Source organism: Sphaerodactylus townsendi, linkage group LG08 (assembly GCF_021028975.2).
Source record: "Sphaerodactylus townsendi isolate TG3544 linkage group LG08, MPM_Stown_v2.3, whole genome shotgun sequence".
In the NCBI taxonomy this organism is placed as follows: domain Eukaryota; kingdom Metazoa; phylum Chordata; class Lepidosauria; order Squamata; family Sphaerodactylidae; genus Sphaerodactylus; species Sphaerodactylus townsendi.
The window spans coordinates 100,359,486-100,380,928 of record NC_059432.1 but is presented as its reverse complement, the minus strand read 5'-3'; positions in this window follow the sequence as shown (position 1 = coordinate 100,380,928).

Below are 21,443 nucleotides of genomic sequence, written 5' to 3'. Positions count from 1 at the left end.
GGTTATCAAAAAGGTGCTCGACCATCCAGGAGCAGAAATGCCGCGCACTGAAGAGGAAGGAGAGCGGCAGAATTGGGGTCGCTGCGTGGTCGCCGCTGAGGTAGTGTGGAATGCGGCAGGCCCCCACATCATTTGACGTGAATAGCACGCAGAAAATGGTGAGTGGGGAAACGACCAGTGTCTCTTTTTGCCAGCTGTCACCTCTGCAGATATTGGGGACCTTACATTTGACAGGTGGAAGGGTCTGGATTTTAGACCCGCTAGTTCTGGAAAAAAAAATCCGGAATCTTCAGGGTAAATGAGCTGTAGAAATAGCCCCCCCCCCTTATCTTTATTTTTCCTCCAGTTAGTCTTTCTTTTTTTATCTTTCCCTTTTTAAATCTCCTTTAAAATGTAATTTTTTCATGATAAAATGAAGATTATTTTAATGCACACATATGTATCACTAACATAAGCAATGAGACTTAAAGGAACACTTGAAGGAACACACAAATTCTAATAATGAAGATGTAACAATGGAGAATTTCTCCCCTGTCATTGACTTGAGTGGACTCGGAGGGGTATAACTGATCTTCAGACATCACTGTTAATCTTGCGGTGCCCACTAGACAATTTGAATCTCCAGATTTAATGAGAAAAGGGCTGTTTGGAAGCATTCCTGGTTACATCTAAACCGGGCTTCTACATGCATGACCTTGAATATTTATGTTTAAATAGATATGAATATTCTAATAAAATAAATAAATAATATCGTTTGGATAGCGTCTCCTGAAAGCGTACCACAGGATTCTTTTCATAGTCAAATTGAAATTCGTAAGACATGAGCCAAGGAATCAGATTGATTGTCTACTTCATGGTGAGAAGCAAATCAGGAACAGTTTACATCTCTACTTACGCAGCTTAGCTACGCCGTGTCAGTCTGAAATTGAACATGCAAGGAATTGTTCCGTACTGTATTTGTATTCCAAGCCCGGTATTATCACGCAATGCCACACATCACAATAGTGGCTTGTTAGATCAGAGACAGTCAAAGCAAAAATCATGATGGGGAATTCGGTGGCACAGCTCAACACTCACAACACAACAGGAGATGTGTTCGCAAAATATATCTCAAAAATGAAAATGCAGGACCCCAATGGTTGAGGCACTGCTAATGGTAATGCATCAATGAAATATCACACAAGTCAAGATCAGCTGCATCAAACAGCCAGTGCAGTATCGTCAGGGGTATAACGACCTAACAGGGCACCTAGGGCAAGCACAATGGCTCGCCCCTCCCTGGGTGCCACTTGGGAAGGTCACATGGGTGTCATGTTGCTGGCTGCCCTCCCCCTTCGCAACTGCATCCCTGCCTAAACTGCACATGGAGTTCAGGACCAAGGGCACAGTTGAATGCTGAGCTGGACAGTGTGGCCTTGCCCTGCCCCAAACACCATGTAGAGTTCAGAGTGGGGCAGACCTGTACAATGTAGGGCAGTGTGGCGAACCTTTGGCACTCCAGATGTTATGAACTACAATTCCCATCAGCCCCTGCCAGCATGGCATCTGGAGTGCCAAAGGTTTGCCTCCACGGATGTAGGGCTTGAGTTGGTCAGGTCCAGCTTTAAACTGCAGGCTTTGATCCTACAGGTTTTGGCTCGACCCAAGCCACGCTGAGCCCAGGATCCAACTGAGCAGTCAGGCTGATCAGCTCCAGCTTTATACCATTGGCTTTGCCCTCCAAGCTTCACTACTGGTCAGGGTGCAGTTGCAAAGGGGGCAGCGGTATAAAAGTCTAAAGTATAAATGAATGAATGAATGAATGAATGAATGAATGAATGAATGAATGAATGGATGGATGGATGGATGGATGGATGGATGGATGGATGGATGGATGGATGGATGGATGGATGGATGGATGGATGGATGGATGGATGGATGGATGGATGGATGGATGGATGGATGGATGGATGGATGGATGGATGGATGGATGGATGGATGGATGGATGGATGGATGGATGGATGGATGGATGGATGGATGGATGGATGGATGAACCCCCCATGTGATCTGCCCAAGTGGCACTCGGGGCACCAGCCCCCTCATGGTCTCCTCTCATTACGCTATTGGCTATAATGCTTAATGTGTTGGATTAGGTTCTGGGCAAACCCAGGAACTGCGACTCAGTGACACAGTATCTGCCTTACATGTCACGTTCAGTCCATGGCATCTCCTCTTAAAAGGACCAGGTAACAGGTGATGTGCAAGATTTCTGAGTCACCAGAGAGCTGCTGTCAGTCTGAGCAGACTGTCATTGATGGTCTGGTTCAGTACAAAACCGCTTCATATGTTCACAGAGCCATGGAGGCTTGCTGGATGAGTTTGTGATATGGACATATCGTTTATGATGTTTTAAGCCATTGTATAACCATACAAGTTATATGAGAGTAATTCACGGGGCACCAAGCACTTCAGAAGCTTACTTTAGTTGGAAGAAACGAAACTCATGGGGCAGCCTGACACTGAGTTTTTCAGGTGGTTTGGGAAATCAGGGCCCCACCAAAGAGATAAGGAATTAGCAGAAGCTCACAAATACAGGTAAAGGTAAAATAGAAACAAGTAGTTGTTATAGAAATCTTTTACGCAAGGTGTTTTTGACTTAAGTTTCACCAAATATGGGAATGGGCAAGTTGTGGTAAAAGGTGGGATGATATGACCAGGTCTGTACGTCTTCTTGACTCAAACCGTTGGTCAGAAGACAAGGAAGGATGTTTGTAAGAGGGTATAAATTATGTTCCGCAAGCAACAGCCCCTTGAACCTCCTCCCTGTTGCTAACAGAGGAGAGTTCCCTCTTCTGCGCAGAATTGAATGAAAACAATAAATCTCTGGACACTGAAGAAGCTTTTGGATGGTTATTTTTGTAACCGGTCAGAGCTTTTGCTCTGTGGACAGGGCCTTTGCCCTTGTGCCTATCATTTGGGTAATTTGTTCTCCCAGCCGATCCTATCTCACAAGGTTGTTGTCAAGACAGAGGAAGGGAGAGTAAGATTTCCCACCTTGGGCTCCTTGGGGTAGGACAAAAATGTGCTAAGTAAACAAATAATGATTGAACCATACACACCAGCGCAAAGACCAAAGAAAACCATGAACTTGCTCTATGTTGTCCCAAACGCAATGAATACCCTCATGAGCAACATCATAATGTAAATGTAATGTAAAGGAGCAGCAGTGGCGCAGTGGTTAAGAGCAGGTGTACTCTAATCTGGAGGAACCAGATTTGATTCCCCGCTCTGCCGCCTGAGCTGTGGAGGCTTATCTGGGGAATTCAGATTAGCCTGTGCACTCCCACACACACCAGCTGGGTGACCTTCGGCCAGTCACAGCTTCTCGGAGCTCTCTCAGCCCCACCTACCTTACAGGGTGTTTGTTGTGAGGGGGGAAGGGCAAGGAGATTGTCAGCCCCTTTGAGAGAGAAAGGAGGGGATATGAATCCAAACTCTTCTTCTTCTTCTAAATATAGTAAGGAACAACTACAGTTTGTGTAGCTCAGTTGGAAAGAGAGTTTCTAAATACAGGCCACAACAGTAATGAAAGGAGATGGGGCTAGGGTAGCCCCTGGAAAAAACAACTACAAGCTGAAAGAAGGGGAGCGCACAATGGCGTCGATCCTGCAGTGTAACTGATTGCACTCCTTGTGTAAAAGAAAGCCCCACAAGGATATGTGCATGCGCACATTTGTGCCTCACTACTCAGAATCATAATTTGGGATGCCACAGCCTGTACTCTGAACATGAGCATCTCTGTTGTCTTAATGCAGTCCATTCAGTATAGCAGAGAGAAGACTCAGTTGTGACATCAGAGGGTAGATGGCTTGCTAGCCAAAGGTTTCTGCGTCTTTGATAAATTATGGAGCAGCACCAAACTCACACCCACACACTCACGCACACAAAAGAACCACCGATCAACATGGGACAGGCGGTGCTTAAAAAAAGAAGACTGTCACTCCAAGTTAGTGATCAATACTTTGGGGATAGCTGCAAATGTGACACAGTGCGTGGTTGGAGGAAGCATGAGTCACTCATGTTTCCACTCTACGTCATGGAAAAAACCACTGCGTAAATCTCTGTTCCGCTGGCTCTGCCAGATTTTCAGAATAGTGCACTCCGACCCAATGCACATCATGATAAGGAAGCTACAAATAGATCTTAGTGGTAGAAATGCATTCCATCCGAAGAAGCCAGTCTGAATTTCATCAAGTGTCTCTTCACTGTGTGAGATTGGCGGTACAGAGCTTTATAGTTCCTGCATCCCATAGCGTTCTTCTCTCCCCCCACACTTAGATTTTTACTGACATCTGCAAACTGTAATGGAGCTCTCTCTGGGATGGGGATCATTAAGTCAAAGTACTCAAGCGCAAAGGGCAATGAGAGATTGAATTTGTTCATACTCATAACAATTGACAAAGACACTAATATGCGCACAGACTTTATTGAATTTTATGGTGCACATTTTGGCATCTGGAAAGTTTTCCTCGGAGTCTGATTCAGTCAGTATAAAACTTTAAATACATGCTTCAGGGCACATATACTTTTAAATACATATTTAGAGTTTGATGAGGTTTAGCAGGAAGAACTCCAAATGCCGGGCGTCCAATGAGACGTTGAAAAGTTCCTGCAGTTCTGTCCACACAAGGAAAACAACAGCAGTGGCGCTGGACTAAAGAGGGTATGCCAATCAATTGACCAGTTCAGTACTGCCAAATCAGCCATGAAGTCAAGACTACCTCCGCATAAGAAGCAGCATAATTTTTTTTAATTGAACACCTGGCCGGATAGAGCTGCCTTATACTGAATCAGAAAGTGTCATTAAGTCACAACCACTTTATGGTGAATGTGATCCCACCAAGGAGTTTTCTAGGCAAGTGAGAAGAAGGTGGGGTTTGATACTGCCTTCCTCTGCAGAATATTGTTTGGTGGTCTCCCATCCAAATACTAACCCTGCCTAGCTTCTGAGAACTCTTGAGATCAGGCTATGCCAGTGATGGTGAACCTATGGCACGGGTGCCAGAGGTGGCACTCGGAGCCCTCTCTGTGGGCACGCGCACACAGAGTTTATCATGTGGGGGGGCAGAAGATCACACACACCCCACATCTAGACTGACCTGGGCCACTGAGCACAACGTGCGTGCACCGTGGTGAGCAAGGAGGACTTGGCTGGCGGACCTGGTGCCTGTTCTCTGGGTGGCTGCTGCCTGAGGGGGGGGGCAAGTCCCTCACCAAACACCAATAAGAAAACAACAACACAAAAGCAAGATACAATTACAACTTTGAATGGGATCATGAAATCCCGCTGTCAAACATAGTCCCGTGAGATCTCGCAATGGTGCTGAAAGGAAAGCCGATAAGGTCCATTCAGCAAATCCAGGTGGGCTCGCTACCACACCCAGCTATCTTCTTTATCAGATGGCTGTTTCCTTCAGTAATGCCCTGAGGCTCCCGCTCCTCATCTTTACAAGAAAGAAAAGTTCAAACTGTCCAATGGTGGTCCCTGCACGTCTTCCAACGGCTGGGGACCTCTAGGTGCTACCAACAGATTTGATTTGCAAGTCCAAAGGGGGTCTTTTGTCTTTGCTAAGAATTTGGCCTGAAGTACGTTGGTCCACAACTGCATTCCAAAGCCAACTTCCTTGTCCCTTAATATCAGCCTCTACAGGCTACTGCTTTTGCTAACGGGACACAAATTTCAAAAATAACATTTCTAAACTTAAACATTAGAGAAACCTTAAGGGATAAACACATATACTTATAGGCAAGACTTTCCTAAATTAACAATAACAAAACCTTTAACTAACTGGAGAATCTAGTCAAACTGAAATCCTAAACAGCGGGCACACCATAACTTCAACTAAAGAGGGGCTTAGTACATCTTAAAAGGGCATAAGCAAGAGGGGAACCATGTAGCATTGGCACAATCATACGTTCTCTGTGAACCTTATGGAGGCTTTTGAACCACACAAGTCTCCGCGTCTGGGCATGGAGCCAGTGTAGTCAGGCAACCTGACTCAGGAAAATATTTTGTTTATTTCCCTGGGCAGTAACACAGAGATGGTTTGTCATTGTGCACCTCTACATAGCAACTCTGGACTTTCCTGGGGGACCCCATTCAAGGTGAAGCCACAGCCTGATTAGTTTTCACACTGAAGAGATCAGCTTGTCAGGACTAGTCAGAATGCTAAAAAAAAAATACATCTAGGGATCCACAAATGGATACCCAGTAGTGCCATTCATGTTTTGGCCCTTCCATAGAAGGCACCAGTCTTCCCAGCACCAGACGTACATTTTCTATCATAGATGAGGAAATTCTAAAGGGTCTTTTATCGAGGTGGAGGTTTGCTATCATCTTTCCCTGCCATTTCAAGCACAGTAGTATATTAGTTTCCTGAGCCTAACAGCTGTCATGCTAGATTATTGAGCTCAGCTACATCTGTTCTTTCTTGTTTTCTAGATATTACACTGGTTGTATTTCACAGCATGAATTCTCAATCAAAATCCTGTCTATAGCTTCATGATAAATCATCACAGATGAAAAAAATGGTCCCAGGCGAACATTCACCCCTCCTTGAACAATAGCACTTAATGGCTTTCATCACTTGAACAAAATAGCCACAAATGAGGTACCAAATTCTAGAATGTTCTGGCTATATTTGCATAAATCACCTCAAGAACAGCACCTGGCGCTTTATATTTTATTTTCAAACTTTTTAAAAGGGGAAAGAACTGTGGCTAGTGTGATTGTTCATTTGAAAGAACCGAAAACTTGTCTCCCATGGCCACACAGACAAAAGAGAGAAGGGCGTGATTTATTATTAGTTCACATTATTAACATTATGTATTTATTTAGATTTAGTCAAACCTCGCAGCAGGCTACAGACATTGAAAAACATTTAAAGAGTCAAAAGCAAAAAAAAATCTGCCTCAGGATGTACAAATATGATTAAACCGTACATGGGGTTTAAATATGTGACAGTTACCTTCATTTCCCTCAGCCATATTTGCAGTTAGATTGAAGAAGAGTTTGAATTTATACACTCCCCCCCTCCTTTTCTCTCCTGTAAGGAGACTCAAGGAGGCTTACATACTCCTTTCCCTTCCTTTCACCACAACAGACACCTTGTGAGGTAGAGTGAGGCTGAGAGAGCTCTGTGACTAGCCCAAGATCACCCAAAAGGAATATAGGAGTGGGGAAACAAATCTGGTTCGCCAGCTAAGACTCTGCTGCTCATATGGAGGAGTGGGGAATCAAACCCAGTTCTCCAGATTAGAGTCCACCTGCTCTTAACCACTACACCATGCTGGTTCCAATGACACCGCTGGTTCTGATGACATTGGTAACAATCTTCTGCTGTCCCGTGTTTTCTCCATTACATTCTCAATTTTTCTTGGAGCTGAGAAGCACTTTCTGTCTGGTTCTAGGATTGTGATGGCACTACCAGAGAGACAGTGCGATGTAGTGGTTAAGAGCAGTGGACTCTAACCTGGAGAACTGTGTTTGATTCCTCACTCCTCCACATAACTGGCAGACTCTTGTCTGGTGAACTGAATTTGTTTCCCTGCTCTTCCACATGAAGCCTGCTGGGTGACCTTGGGCTAGTCACAGTTCTTCGGAACTCTCTCAGCCCCACCTGCCTCACAAGGTGTCTGTTGTGGGGAGAGGAAGGAAAGGAGTTTGTATGCCGCTTTGAGACTCCTTACAGGGGAGAAAGGTATAAATCCAAACTGTTCTTCTTCATCAAACAACTCTGATTCTCAGCTTACCTGTAATCTTGGGGCAGCACAGAGAAAGTTGCCACAGCCACAATTTGTTTATTGGCACAATAATGCCTTTTTCTCACTGTGAGGTTTATGACAAAAAGAACTGATTGTGAGGAGACTATGCAGAATAGTGCACGTTCAATGCACTTTGCAGCTGTGCGGAAAAGCAAAATCCACTTGCAAACAATTATGAAAGTGGATTGAAAGTGCATTATTCTGCATGTGCGGAAGAGGCCAGAGTGTTTGCAACCGAGGTGCGACATCACAGCGGGTGTACAACTTGCTCCCTGGGCACTGGATGTAGGGTGAGCAGATGTTCTCCTTAACAGCAGTGTGGGGACAGGGGAATAATGATGTGGTACTATGTCACTGTCCAACCAAAGTTAATTTTATTTCAGACTGACAAGTTAGGGTTGAATAGAGAGTAGGATTACTCGTGTCATCTATGAGAGGAAAGGACTCCTCCTGAAGCTCAGGTGTTCTTATTCAGTAGAGATCTATAGAAGGGCTACAGATAACAATTAGGTCACTAGAACATTGTCATGATGGGATATTTCAACTCAGATTGAGAGAAAGTGAGTTGTATATGCATGAAACATTGTTGAAAACTCACGGTGTAAATACTATACATTATAATAATGAGAAATTTATTTGAATATTATTTGAATTTACCTTTACAAAGTACCCATATGAAGCCAATATAAATTATATCTACAACCTGTGCGGCTGATGAAGCCATCGAAAAACGCGGATTAGGCGCAATGTGTTTTCCTCCTTGTGTTTAAAAGAATTTGGACTTATGCCTGTGCACAATTTTGGACTTATTGAATACATACAGAATACTTACCTGAGTGGATTTATATAAAATGTTGATGAACCAAGATGGGCTGAATCTATATTTATGCGTAGACATGTTTTCGCATTGATTGAACACTTACCTAATGGATGTTGAACTGATGGGAGAGTATGAACTAAATACTTACCTGAATTAATATGGATGACCCTGAATCTATCTGTTATAATTGTTAAAAAATAAGTTGAACTTACCTGTTGGATGTTGTTGACAAGAAATGGTTGTATTTGTAACTGATGAAATATAAAACATATGAACAATGATATAAACTCATGTATATAGACATACATATTTGAAAAATTAGTTATAGCCAGAGTCCAACAGTAGCTCGTATCTGAGAGACCGCATTACCCCATATGCCCCTACTCGGCCTCTGCGATCAGCAGAGGCCAATTTGCTGGCGGTTCCTGGCCCCTCGATGATGCGGCTGGCCTCCACACGGGCCAGGACCTTTACGGCCCTGGCCCCAGCCTGGTGGAACACTCTTCCTCCAGCTGTCCGGGACCCCTCTTACGGGACCATGATAGCAGAGTTCCTTGGGAGCCTGTAAGACCGAGGTTGTTCCACCGGGCGCTTTGGAGTGTCAGTAAAGCTGAGTGCGGCCCCCTTCCCCACCTCCCCCTCGCCTTCCCCCCCTCCCTCTTCTTACACATACCACCTGTTGCACTTCACCACTTATTATCCTCCCAGCGAGGAACCCTGACCCCTCCCTTTTCTTTTTACTGGGGTGATCTAAATTGAATTGGCCATAATAGGGCACCTATTATGATGCTAACCGCTGTTTTTAAGTAGCTTTTAATGGTTTTTAGTATTATATTGTTGTTATCGATTTAATTAATTGTATATGTGAATGTTGTTCACCGCCCAGAGCCCCCAGGGGATGGGGCGGTTTATAAATCGAAACAATAAATAAAATAAAAATAAATAAGCTGTAGTCCTATTATTAACATTGACTGTTGCACCCCCTTTTCTTATGTACGTCCAGTGTGGAACTGACCATGGCAAAGATATCCAGGGAGGTTGGAAGTTTAGGGGACATTGGTCTACAAAACCCATGTTTTAAAATGTTGAGATATGCCCATTGCATCAACTACGGGCTTTCCAGGTTGCACCTTTATGGCCACACAGAAATTCCCAGTTGAATCAATGACAAAGAGGCTATTTTTTGGGGGGGGTAGAAGTGGAAAAAGCAAGATCAGAGCATGATAATTTTATTTCATTACATTCTCAAGAGTGCTGATACTCCAAGAAATTCATCCCTCTAGACTTGATATTGCTTCGTTTAGCCGCCAATCATTAGAGACAATTTCTGGGAAGCATTCCCAAGGGACATTCAACTTTTAAAACAAATCAGCCAGAATGACTGTCTCAGTTTGTTTGTGTATTGCAAGATACAAGGTAACGGCAGCTCTCATGTCTGTTTGACATGCTGAATCATAAATATAATGTTTGCTTTCTGTAAGCAGGCCATATTTGATCCTGAAATTAACACCATATCCTCTTTTGGTTATTTGTTAAGAATTTCCTGGTCCTATATGGGGCCCTGTAAAAATTCCCAAGATGGATTGATGGTTTCAACACCATATATCATGACTTCTGTATTCTCATGTGTTCACTTCTTCATGGAATAGTCTCCTCTTGCTCTGTAATTTCTCCATCACTTCTTTTTCATGATGTAAAACGCTCTCCTCTTCCCCCCTTTACACTCTGAACCCTTAACTTTTACAGGGCCCAACTCTCTGGGTTTGTTCTTTCCAGGGCGGGCCTATGAAGTTTTATGAAGTTTTATGCTGGATGCCGATAAATTTGTTTAATCCGCTGTTTTAATTGGGGGTTTAATGTGAATTGTTGAATTGCTATTATTGTGTTGTTCACCACCCAGAGCCCTTTGGGGGAGGGGCAGTATATAAAAATGGTTATAAATAAATAAATAAATAAATAAATAACTAAATAAATAAACAAATAAATAAATAAATAAATGCCTGTTTCTTGTGACTCAATTTATTACACCCTGGCCATTTATGCATGGCACAATTGCATCGTGGTTGAACCAGGATCATATATACCGGGGTTATTTTATCCCGGTTTCTGCCTACACATGGCTCCCCACTTCTGCCCAAGAGCAAATCTAGTACCAGTAGGAAATGCTCCTGTTTACTCCATACGAACTGAACTTCTGTATTTACTTTGGAAGGATGTCTGAGGATGCCCAGTGTACCACGTTCTGATTGGCTGTTGTTTTTGAGTGGCAGCTTGAATAGATGTCAGGAGGGGAAGTCAGGTGGCTAGGCAGGAAAAATAAACTTGGTCTGCTCCCAACTGGTGTTTTTGTGTATGTGCTGTGTGAATGGAAGAAATTGATCTGTATTTTTAATGGTTCAAAATAAGGTTTTGCTGTCAGAGGGAGAAAACTTGTGAATAGGTCTGATAATGATTTAAAATAAAGCTTGTACTGAGAAAAATAGACCAAGTGATTGTTCTGATTGGCTGTTGCTTTTGAGTGGCAGCTGCAAGCACCTGTGAGCTTGCCTGGTGTCCCACATTCTGATTGGCTGTTGTTTTTGAGTGGCAGCTTGAATAAATGTCAGGCAGGGAGATCGGACTGCTGGGTGAGAAAAATAAACCAGTCCTGCTCCGGATTGGTTTTTGCACGGTACAGGCACAAGCAGGGTCACACTGGGAACTTTTAAAAGAACCTCCCAACTGGTGATTTCTGAAAAGTTATCTATCACAGGGCAACTCCAGGGCAGACCCTGTGCAGTTTCGGGCACCGTGCAGAATCCCCGGCTGCACAGGGATATTTTCTGTGTTCACTCCAGGATATTTTGACTGTGCAAAAGAGTTCTCTGGGACATACTTTAGGAAAAAGAGTCACACAAAACCCCATGTTCAGGAAACCCATCAGCCCAGCAACTCAGTGCTTTTATTTTCACGTGAGAGACAGATTCATTCCTGCATTACCAGGGCAAAGGGGGAGAAGGCACAGCTTGCAAATGAAAACCGTGACATCATTATACAAATCTATTAAAAGTTCCTCATTTTGGACAAGGAAGAAGCTGTTGCTCTGCGTGGCAGTTTGCAAATTAAGCTGCTGTCTTTCATTATCCCAGAGATTATTGCTACCCTCTTTTGAACAAGTGCAGTGAGCTAGAAAAGCAGAGAGAATAGGTTATTACGGAAAAATTTGGCTTTGACATTTATGTGATAAATTGGGAGTCAATTAGATGAAAAATACTCCATTAGATAACGTGAGTGTACCAATTACTGCAGTGAAGAGTCACTGCTAATATAATTGAAATTTATAGAGTGTTGGGCATAACCCTTTAGGAGCTGATTGTATAAATGATGAAGAGAGCCATGTAAACATTTTAACGCATTGCCGTTTTCAGACTGTTTGTGGAGTCTTCTGTCCATAGTAGGAGTCTGTCTGCATACAAATATCAAAAACCTGAACTGTAATTAACTACAAAAATAAGCGGATTTTCTCCCTCCCACCCCCAAATCAATGTTAATTAGGTTTTATGTACAAGCATGTCATAAAAGCAATCCTGTCCTGACTTGAAATCCGACACGTGCCCTCTTGAGCAGAATTATACTCTTCCAAGCTCATTGGAAGGGTGCAACTCTGCCTGGAATGGGATTTATTGTGATATAAGCTTTCAGGGACTATAGTTGTCAAGGTCCTGCGGAAACCTGTTGACATGTCAGCTTTACCATCGTTCTTGCCATCGAACTTTGCTAAGGATTTTCTGGGCTGTGCCTTTGAGAAAAACACATCTTACTGTGACGTGCCTCTGCAGATGCCAGCCAAAGATGCAGGTGAACGTTAGGAGCAAAAACTACCAGGCCACGGCCACGCAGCCTGGAAAACCCACAACCCACAACAGCCAGTGAACCCCTGATTCTTTATTTTTCATGGCAACTTTTGTACCCTCACACTGATTATTTATATGGCACATACACATTTTCACAGTTATTTGTGTGTTAATAAAGCATCATTGTACAATAGATTTCTAATTCTAAACTGGACCTCGGAGTGTGGATTAAAAAAACACAACCTAATGTAGTGGGACCAGATATAGAAAGGATGTGTGTTTCTATAAACGTAAGGGAAACCTCAGGTTTACAGAACCCCATTCCATGCAACTCAAACAAAATAAACATTGAGCATGATATTGTAACACTTTGTCAGGAGATGTCAACAGTAACCTAATAGAACTGCATGTGAGATACACAAGGGAGCCGCAGTGGCATAGTGGTAAAGAGCAGGTAATCTGGAGAACCAGGTTTGAGTCCCCGTTCTGCCACTTGTGCTGTGGAGGCTTATCTGGGGAACTAGATTAGCCTGTGCACTCCAACACACGCCAGCTGGGCGACCTTGGGTTAGTCATAGTTCTTTGGAGATCTCTCAGCCCCAACCCACCTCACAGGGTGTTTGTTGTGGCGGGGGGAGGGAAAAAAGTTTGTAAGCCCCTTTGAGCCTCCTTACAGGAGAGAGGGGTGGTGGTAAATCCAAACTCTTCTTTTCTTCTTCTTCTTCCCTCAGATACAGGAAACCTGTAACACAGTTATCTTGTACATCTACAAACCATGCTTTCATTGGACATCCACTCCAAATTTCCCATGAGAGATAAGGAAGGAATAAGGAATTTTGGCCACCGTACCTGTTCCCCTTTCCCTTTTCTGTTCTCATTAAATATCCTAGATTTTGCACCATTTGTTCAAAGGTTTTGGAGAAAAGGCATTTGTGCATTCTCTTTCCTTGCTCTGGCCACTCCTCCACACACGGGGGGGGGGGAGGGGGGGAGAAAGGCTATCAAAAAGTTTATTCAGCCAAAAAGTATATATAAACATATATTGAAAAACATAAAGACAGACCAAATCCTGCTTCAAGTTATTTTCTTTTTTCATAGCCATCATTAAGTCAAAATGGGGGATCATAAATGGAAAGGTAGCACACCACTGAATGTATGGTTACGCCTTCACTTCCATTATAACTTAGCCCTCTGAATCCTTTGGTGAGGATACCAAACAGAGCAAGGACGAGCTTTTAACTGGGACATCCTCAAATCAAATGCTCATCTGGAAAGCAAGGTGAAACGGAGTGTCCTTTTTTGTGCTCAGCACCTAGATCAGTGGTGGCGAACCTATGGCACGGGTGCCAGAGGTGGCACTCAGAGCCCTCTCTGTGGGCACACGCGCAGAGAGTTCATCTCGTGGGGGGTGCAGAAAATTGCCCCCCCACACACACACACACATCTAGGCTGGCCTGGGCTGCTGGGCACGACATGCGCGCACCACAGAAAGAGAACGTTTTACTGCCCTCTCCTCCCACACCCCTCCCCTTTCCCGCCAGGCCCCCAGTGTGATAATAGTGTAATTATTTCAGGGAGATTATTAGCATTAAACCTAAGACCTAGTTTTGGGGAAGCAGTGTAGGTAACCCTGTTAAGCCCCACTGATTTTCATGGGAAGAACTAAAGCGCAATCCTTTACCTGGGAGTAAGCTCGGCTGCTGGCAGTGGGGCTTGCTTCTGAGTAAACCCTCCGAGGGTCATGATTCACCCATTTGAAGAGTTGCACGGTTGCTTCAAAGCAAAGCCACTGACTACCACCAAGCTTACTCCCAAGTAACGCGTACCTCGGAGCCAACCATTTTTTCTAAACTAAAACCTCAGTATTCGGGTTAAATTGCATTTTAAAGTGTTGGCACTTTGCAATAAATAAGTGGGTTTTGGGTTGCAGTTTGGGCACTCGGTCTCTAAAAGGTTTGCCATCACTGACCTAGATGGACAAGCTTGACAGTCAGCACAGTATAGTGGTTGGAGTGTTAGACTAGGAGTGGGAAAACAGTGGTTCAAATCCCCACTTGAGCATCACCTTGGGTCAATTTTTCTCTCTACTGAACTTACTTTGCCACCCGAGGGCGGGACTGGCACTGCTCTGAGCTCCCAATCAAAATAACGACACAACACTCTGGTCTGTGGGTACAGCGTGGGCCCAAGGGCTGGGTCGAAGCCTCATGTAGGCTCCTGGCCGCCCCTCCTGCTGACATCATGATGCCAGTGGGCGTGGCCACCGCCTACCTTCTGCCCTTCTAAGGGGAGGCATTGGCGGGGCCTCTTTGCAGTGCCCATCCCGGGCAGTAATGGTGGCCCCTGCTGATTCAGGGCCGCTCTTTACAGTGTTGTCATTAAAATAAAAATGGAATGACAGAAGAATTTGAAGAAGAAGAAGAAGAGTTTGGATTTATATCCCCCCTTTCTCTCCTGCAGGAGACTCAAAGGGGCTTACAATCTCCTTGCCCTTCCCCACTCACAACAAACACCCTGTGAGGTGGGTGGGGCTGAGAGAGCTCCGAAAAGCTGTGACTAGCCCAAGGTCACCCAGCTGGCGTGTGTGGGAGTGTACAGGCTAATCTGAATTCCCCAGATAAGCCTCCACAGCTCAGGTGGCAGAGCGGAGAATCAAACCCAGTTCCTCCAGATTAGATACATGAGCTCTTAACCTCCTATGCCACTGCTGCTCCCTGCTTATGCTTCTTCAAACTTGCTTATGCTTCTTCAAACAAGAATCATTTGAAGAACAAGCTGCAGTTTTAGAGAGTGAAGCTACACTCAAAACAACTCGGAGAAAGGAATCACCAGGAGTAGATGGGTTAACAATGGAATTATTTTAAGCCACAGAAACTGAGTCTATCAAAATCTTAACAAGAACATACTAACAAGTACAGAAAACACAACAATGGGTCACTGACTGGAGACAATATACATTCCCATTCAGAAAAAAATAAGTTGTTAAATACTGCAGCAACTATCAGACCATCACATTCATTTTTCACTCAAAAGTGATACTCAAAGTGATACTCCAAATCTTACAACAAGGACTGTTACCGTAAATGGAACAGGAAATGTCAGATGTTCAGGTTGGGTTCAGAAAAGGAAGAGGCATCACAGATCATATTGTAAATTTACAGTGGTTACAAGAGCCTATGAGAGAATTTCAGAGGAAAATCAGCTTGTCTTTCATATATTACAGTAAAGGAGCAGCAGTGGCGTAGGAGGTTAACAGCTCGTGTATCTAATCTGGAGGAACCGGGTTTGATTCCCAGCTCTGCCACCTGAGCTGTGGAGGCTTATCTGGGGAATTCAGGTTAGTCTGTACACTCCCACACACGCCAGCTGGGTGACCTTGGGCTAGTCACAGCTTCTCGGAGCTCTCTCAGCCCCACTTACCTCACAGGGTGTTTGTTGTGAGGGGGGAAGGGCAAGGAGATTGTAAGCCCCTTTGAGTCTCCTTCAGGAGAGAAAGGGGGGATATAAATCCAAACTCTTCTTCTTCTTCTTCTTCTTCTTCTTCTTTTTCTTCTTCTTCTTCTTCTTCTTCTTCTTCTTCTTCATGAAAGGCTATGGTAGGTGTGCGGCATGCCACAACATCTGATTGTTTTGATGCAGAACTTATACTCTGGACAAGAACCTACTGTGAGGACAGAATATAGAGAAACAAGATGGTTTCCAACTGGCAGATGTTTCAGACAAGGATTTATTTTCTCTCTCTCTGTCTTTAATCTACATGCAGAACGTATAAGGAAAGAAAGATTAGATTTAGATGAAGGTGGAATAAAAATTGGCGGAAGGAACATTAACAATTTGAGATGTACAGATGACACCCCATTACTGGCAGAACACCGTGAAGACTTGAAACGACTACTGATGATGGTTAAAGTAGAAAGTGCCAAAGTAGGATTACAGCTGAGCATCAAGAAGACAAATAATGACTATGAGGAATTACACAACTTTCAGGCTGACAACGAAGAAATTGCCATAGTGCAATATTTTATATTCCCTGGCTCCAACATTAACCAAAAGGGAGACTGCAACCAAGAAATCTGGGGACTGGGAAAGGTAGCCATGAAGGAGCTAGAAAATGTTCTGAAAGGTAAGGAATATTCCCAGCCATGTTCTGAAAGGTAAGGAATATTCCCAGCCATGAAGGAGCTAGAAAATGTTCTGAAAGGTAAGGATATTCCACAGGCAACCAAGATCGAGATATACTACAGTTGTCTGGGATTGATGCCTCCACCTCCATACTTTCCCTGGCAAACCCCACCAAAGGCACAGCAAGCCCTGAGGTTGGGAAACATCTGTCACGTTACAGCAGGCATGGTCTTGGCAGAATCTACTCAGGAATCAACCATCTTGAAAGAGTCCAGTCACCTGTCAGCAGCATGCATAGCAGAAGAAGCCAGCCACATAGGTTCCTGCCAGATGTGTCCCTGTCACTGAGACCAGGGGAGCACAGACAAGAGGGCAGGGAGAACTGGCAACACCGAACTTCTTAGGGCGATTCCGCACACGAGTAAAATAGGTTCGACCCAGTTTCCTGAGAAGGGTACTAACCTAGGTCGAAGCCATTGTTGTCCCTCCATTCCTGTGGCAGTTTTTTTTAATAACGTGTGTGGGGATAGACGGAACATGGCCATAGAACAGTAGCCAATCGGAACAGAGCGGCGAAGAGGCACAGGATGATTCCACCCTCCAAGCTGGGATCAAGCTGGTTGCAGTGGGGAACAACAATGGCTTCGACCTAGGTCACTACCCTTCTCAGGGAACTGGGTCAAACCTATTTTACTCATGTGCGGAATCGCCCCAGGCGAAGCCTGCTGGGTTTAATCCATTTAAAATGGGGTGTGTGTGTGTGTGTGTGTGTGTGTGTGTGTGTGTGTGTGTGTGTGTGTGTGTGTGTGTGTGTGTGTGTGTGTGTGTGTGCGCGCGCGCTTCTTTAAATGAGAGGTTAGTTGTAGAAGAAAGCGAGATGAGAAAGTAAGGTGACTGGTTGACACTGCAGAGAGCCAGTGAAATTTTTTATTTTGCTTTGTTGGGAGAGAGAGAGAGAGAGAGAGAGAGAGAGAGAGAGAGAGAGAGAGAGAGAGAGAGAGAGAGAGAGAGTGTCAATCAATCTGTCTGTCTGTCTGTCTGTCTGTCTGTCTGTCTGTCTGTCTGTCTGTCTGTCTGTCATAAACTGAGACTGAGCGGGGGCTGAAGTGAATTGTATGACATTAACAGCCTAGAAAGCAGATTCCTGACTAAAATCCTTCCAAGGGTCATGTAAAGTACAAACCTGTCCTAAGAAATAGGTAGAATGCACATGGAAGACACCGGGAGACCGAAATGCAGTCAAATCCAAACGTGGTCACTGGTCACAGAGATTGTAAGAGAGTACATTTATGTGACAAGAAAATCACCTCAGCCAGAAGTTATTGGCTCAGATTGTTTTACCCATTGTGGAGATAACATAAATTATTTCTTGTAACTATTAAGCTAAAGACAATATATAAAATTTTAATTTGTTCAAATTAACCTGGCATCCTACACTAGCAACTTATGAGGGTTCCTTCCTCAGGATCACATAGCCCTTTAAAAGGACTTTAGAGCTCGGACACAATACTTTAGGAGAAATTTTAAAAAGGGTTGGAATTAAATCCCAGGTGGCAGCAATATATACCTTGGGGGGAAAGGAATAAATAAACAATGTTTTACATGTGTCATATTTATTCACAAAGGAAAAAGAGACTGGCCATCACAGGTGGATTCCTCATGGGCCAAAAACAGCGGTGTGAAAATGGTGTAAACCCTTTTACACAGTTTTAAATCATTTTACACTGTTTTCACACCACTGTTTTTGGCCCATGCAGAATCTGCTGCAGTTACCTTGGGCCAGTCACAGTTCTCGCAGAACTCTCTCAGCCCCACCTGCCTCACAAGATGTCTGTTGTGGGGAGAGGAAGGGAAAGGAATTTGTGAGCCTCTTTGAGACTCCTTACAGTTGAGAAAGGCCAGGGATAAATCCAAATTATTCTTCTCTCAGGCTCCCAAGGTTGGAAATCACTACTGTTAATACCACACTGTAAAAATATCTAGGCTGCCATGATAGATTTGTGCATAAAGAAGGTCACCCCCCTGGTTGGCTTTCGTAAGATGGGTATTCCATATTTTAAAGTTTTGGGAAAAGGCATTTTAACTGTGCCATTTGGTTGCCATTTAACATGGCACAGCAATTAGGTGTTCTTAGTTTTCACCTATTACTCACCATTGAGACTGTGTGAATTCCAGGTCAGGATTGATTCTACCAAGCCAGTAAATGTTGCTTAAAAGAATATATGATTTTTTAAAAAACTGTTGTCACAGCAGCAGAGTAACTGGAGAATTGTCACTCCCCAAAAAATATTAGGGCAGCAGGTTAGGAAGAAATTAAATTCCATTTTTGCTGTTGCTATATTAAGAAAGGAGGGGGAGCGGGATTTTATTCACTTAACACTGGATTTATAGCCTTGTTCAAAATATAAAGAAGAAATAACGCAAAGGCACAGGAGTTTCATTGGTCTTTAAGACTCAGCTTGTTGACTTTGTCCTTTAGAAACTGACAAGTGTGTGTGTGTGTGTGTGTGTGTGTGTGTGTGTGTGTGTGTGTGTGTGTGTGTGTGTGTGTGTGTGTGTGTTCTAGTAACTAGAAATACCATCTATAGTATGATGGTTGTCTTTTGAGATAAGAGCTTAAAAGCCAAGGACTTGCCTGCATTCTGTTGACATTAAAAGTCCCATGATGCTTTTCCTTACAGTTTCATTAATGGCTAACATTTCCCTTCCCTCACGCCGTTGTGCACCCATCTGGCCCATCTGATTTAATATTTTATAGCTTGCAAAGTCACATTGGGATCCATGCAAAGGAAAAAGTACTTTATGAGGATAGAATGAAGAAACTCAGTCCTTGCTCCTCCAAATTACTAAGCCAACGGCTCGGTTCTTGGCTGAACAAAAGGTTCAAATGGTTTAGAGTTTTCAGGGCAAAATGTGTCTTTAGGTAAGGGGGAACTTAGCAGAAGTGGGCGACCTCTGTGGGAAAGACAAAGTCAATGTTTTCAAAGCTGCTTCAAAGGAAATAGCTACCTAAAAGTAAGAGCACTAACCAGAGGTGGGATTCAGCCGGTTCGGACCGGTTCGGCAGAACCCTTTCCTAATCTTTCCTTTAGTTTCCGAACCAGTTGTTAACGGGTAAATCTCACCACTGCCCACCCAGAGGCGGAGTGCTCTTGGGGACATGTGACCCCACAATTCATGTAGCCATTCCATGGTCCCTAAATGACCCTGAACAGAACACACTTCCTGATTATGCACAAGATTTCTGCTGCATGAAGGGGGCAAATGTCTGTTGCACCAAAATTTCCTGTATGGATATATTTCTTCTTGCTTCACTTTTGCTTTCCATTCTCTTTGCAGAAAATGAGGTCACTTCTAGCAGGATTTTAATTTGCTTCACAGCCAGAGCAGGACAGATTTGCCAGGGAGCAGAGAGAAACACGAGGAGAGCCCACTGCAAGCCCACTGCACAGAGAAGAGCCCTGAAGTAAGGGTTCCATGCACAGTGGGCCACTAGGAAACAAACTACAGTCCACCATTTATAATCACTATACCATGCTGGCTCTTAGAGGGGTACTATAGCCCTTATAACTACCCCTAAGGATCATGGGAGTAGAGTCTGACCCACTAACACAAGCAGGTTGATGCTGTTGCTTGGAGTGCTTTCTACCCTCTTCATCTAATCCACAAATGGTCCTCCCTTCTTGACTCTGGTCATCTGGCTATGCTGCTCCATGCCTCTGTGTTTTCTACGTTGGATTACTGCAATGCAATATGTGTGGGACTACCCAGGAAGACTGGGAGATGGGAAATAAATTAGGCTAGTTATCTTAGATTTCAAAAACACTTGGGCTGTTTCCGCACGAATGCGGAAGCGGCCGGGTCGGCGTTCTCGACACCGACCCAACGACGCTAGGACCGTCCGCACGGACGGTCCTAGAAAGAGCCGGGCAGCCGGCGCTGCGGATCACCGGCGCCCGGCCAACCTGGCGTGTCCCCAGGCCTCCGGTGCTTCGCCGAGGCCTGGGGACACGCCCCCCTGCCCCAGCGCACCTGCTCCAGCAGCGCAGGGCAGGGGGCGTGACCCCAGGCCTCGGCGACGCGCCGGAGGCCCGGGGACAAGGTAAGTACAGGGAGCAAGGGGGGGGAAGCGCCAGGAAGCCGCTGCCGTTCGCACGGCAGCGGCTTCCAGCCGGCGTTTCCCCAACAAGTGCGCTTCCGAGCGCACTGGGGAAACGCCGGCGTGGGGACGGGCGGGCGGCGCGAGGGCGGCGCGGCTGCGAAGCAGCTGCACCCCCTGTGCGAATGGTGGCCTGGGGATGGCGTTTTTGCCGTCCCCAGGCCGCGATTAAACGCCCGTGCGGAAACAGCCTTGCTCTCTGGGTAAGGCCAGAAGGTGGGCTTCATGTCACACAAATATTAGCAGTACTTGTTGGTTAAATTTACCGCCACTGTAGAACCAGATAAGTCAGCGGTGGAGCCTGGAGGAATCTGACTGGTCAAGCATAGACCCAAGATGGAACCTGGCAGGTCAAAAGTGGAATCACAGTGGAAGCTGGTGAGATAGGGATTCAGCATAGAAGCACTGACAAGACTGGGGGAAGGGTGCGTGTGAAGTCATTGTAGAATATGCTTTTTACTGGCAATATCTGTTACCAAAAGGCACTAATAACTAATAAGTTAAATTGTGGATGAACGCTGTCATGTCCCATGCTAGCAAAGTTGCCAACTCCAGGTCTGGAAGTTCCTGGAGATTTGGGGATAGTGTAAGCTCGCTGTTTAACCTTGAGCAGAAGCTTTCTGCAAAGGTTGGCAGTACGCCCAGATGGGCATCTTATCTTGTTGCTATAGTCTGTCTGCGTGAACTTAGCTGAAAACTGTCTCA